At 39.4% G+C, this 2,838-nt stretch overlaps 1 non-coding gene across 1 annotated transcript; it reads right to left on the bottom strand.

Annotated features, from left to right (window-relative positions):
- Positions 1-2,346: 2,346 nt before the first annotated feature.
- TRNAT-UGU lies at positions 2,347-2,419 on the bottom strand. Its single transcript has one exon. It is a non-coding gene; the product is annotated as a tRNA-Thr (tRNA).
- Between the last annotated feature and the right edge of the window lie 419 nt (positions 2,420-2,838).

The following is a 2,838-nucleotide window of genomic DNA, read 5'->3' on the forward strand; positions in this document are numbered from 1 at the left end:
CCGTCTCCAACTGCTGGTGTCGATAGGAAGAAACAGCAATACCCTGACCTCGCACGTAGGCCTTAAAGCATTTCCACAAAATTACAGAACCCACTGCACCAGTATCATTGAAAGAAAAATAATCAACCACTTCTGAGCGCAAGGCCGAAAAAAGAGGCGGATCTGTCAGCAATGAATCATTCAACACCTATGGGCGAGGACCCAACAGCGTCCACTGCATAAAAAAACGCAACATAGAATGTACCCGACTACAAAGCAATTTATCCAAAACCTAAAGATCTGTTCTACTATAAGAACCGTGCAGTGCGGAGAAAAAGGATTAATCCCAAGCATCAAATCAATTCTTGTATACCACTAATATCCCCTTTCCAGGGTTCAGTGTGGTTTACTGTAAACCCCCTGGTGGCAGAGCAAGGTATTACAATGATGGTACCAAATATGTCACAGTGTTTCCCCAAAATGACTCAACACCAACCAGGGAGTTTAACAATAAAAAGAAAATATTTTTTTATTAGTTGAATTATACTTAAATGCTAATGAAATTTTACCAACTTGCAAATTTAACATATGTATTTCAATTACAGCTTTGCAACACAAATCAGTTCAGTCTCTAGAAACATTGAGAGCATCCTCAGATAAGTATAAATATTAGTTACATAAATCATTTAGGTACATTCAATTCCACAAAACACCAGACTCTTCAAAGTCTCCCCTCTCCTGTCCCTCAGACCCCCAGAGACCCCCAAGGATCCCAGCATGTAAGTTTTCCTCTACTCTTTTTTTCTTCTTTTAGTTATCTCTCACTTATTGTTCAGGTTTCCTTTACTATTTTCTCTTATGTGCACTTTTTAAAATAGTTTCAGTCACTTATCTGTTCTCTGTTTTCTCTCTGGCTCTCTTAAACGGTGGGCACTTTTTCTTTCAGGTGATGATCTCCAGCATCAACTTTCTTCCAGTCTTTTCCTAGTAACATGCTCTCACCAATACTGCTCCCTCCCAACTGCCAGCCTGAGCTGTTTGTCACTCTCCTGAGAGTTCCATCAGCATGTGGAACACTCATCGCATGCACACAGACCACTCAGTTTCACTGCACTGCTCACTGTCTCCACACCAGATCCAGAATGAGCCAGGTAATCTTTTAACATTTAACCCATAGGGTTACATTACATTCTAGGTGAGACAAAAGCCGATAATGTTAGTGTGAGGTATGAAAACAATTTGCGATCATTGGTGTAAGGCATGAAACCAAAAACATTATAGGAAAAGATAATGGATGATACTAGGAAGTACAAGTCAATGGATTGTTAAAAAGCAGTCTTTGGGAAGAGAAAGGTTTTTAGCCTCTTCCTGATGCTAAGGAAGCTAAGGTAGCGAAGGTAGTTGTTTTCTGTTCTGATGGCAATAGGAAGAGAGTTCCATATTTTAACTCCAAGAACAGGGAATAGAGAGCTGAAAATCTTCTGATTTCTAACTGTCTTTTGAAACGGTGACTCTAGCATCAGTATGTAAACTTTGGGCACTAAATAAGCGAATAGTGTATTATTTAACCTGGATTGTAGGAGCTCGATGTAAACACATCCTCTCCCTGTCAGCAGGCATATTTGTTCTTTCAGTCTGTTAGACTGGACCAAATGTAACAAAGTGGTCTTAGTCAGCAGTTCAGAGGTGAAACCCTGTAAGATTTGAAAAACTAAACAAGCAGCTTTGAACCTGAGTCTTTCTGCTATGGGAAGCCAGCCCAGTGCAGTTTAAGATGAGTTGAAACACTAGTATATCTATTATCTAGTCAATCTGTATATTAGTCTAGCAGCTGTATTCTGTATGATTTGCAGTTTTTTCTGATATTGACACTTAATACCAAGAAATAGAACGTGACAGTAATCCAAGTGACATAGGACTAACATTTGAACTAGTAGTGTGAAGGTGTTTTGGTCGAAGAATGATCTGACTAGATGTAGCTGTCTCATTTTGAATAGTGTTTTCTTCTATAGCTGGTTAATATGGGAAGAGAAGATGAATGAAGAATCAAGCAAGACCCCTATTACTCTGGTTTCAGACTCCTGTAAATCAGGATTATACAACCTCCAAACATCCTCTAGACCATTCCTGCTGTTTTTTTGCCAACATCTAGGCAAACAAGCAAATCACGCAACTGAGAATCCACAAATTATGCACAAGTAGACTGCAAACTGCACTGAAAAACTCAAATGTATGCTCGCAGAGCTCATCACATAAGCAGCCATCAGCCTCAGTGACATCACTTCCTCCACCAGTTAATCAGACTGAAATGTAGTGAAGTCACTTCCTCTACCAGTTAAACAAACTTAACAAAAAACAGAACTTTTAAGGCCCCAGTGAGATTTGAACTCACGACCCCTGGTTTACAAGACCAGTGCTCTAACCCCTGAGCTATGAAGCCAGGTGACTGTTAATAACTCACAACTTTTAATATACTAGAATGTATCTGAATTCTAACCTAAACCTGTTTGACTAGTAATGTATTGGAACTCACTAAGCTCTTATTTATACTAAGAACCTTTCCCAAACAAACAGAAATAGGCAAGGATTAGAAATTATGAGTCAGGCTGGACATTGGTTCTGACTCACCTTGTCATCCTCAGGTACAATGAGCTACAGCTGAGCTGAAACAGATTTGCTCCCTCGCCAAGTCAATCTGCCTTTCATATTCTCTCATCAACCCAAATGCAGTATCAGAAAATATGTTTTCATTGAAATGTGGAATGCCCTGCATATGGTTGAGTCTAACACAATAACAGAAGGCATGAGAAAAGTACAATCTAGGGCTACCTTAGGTCATTAGAGTAGGAATGAAAAGAA

Source organism: Microcaecilia unicolor, chromosome 3 (assembly GCF_901765095.1).
Source record: "Microcaecilia unicolor chromosome 3, aMicUni1.1, whole genome shotgun sequence".
NCBI lineage: Eukaryota > Metazoa > Chordata > Amphibia > Gymnophiona > Siphonopidae > Microcaecilia > Microcaecilia unicolor.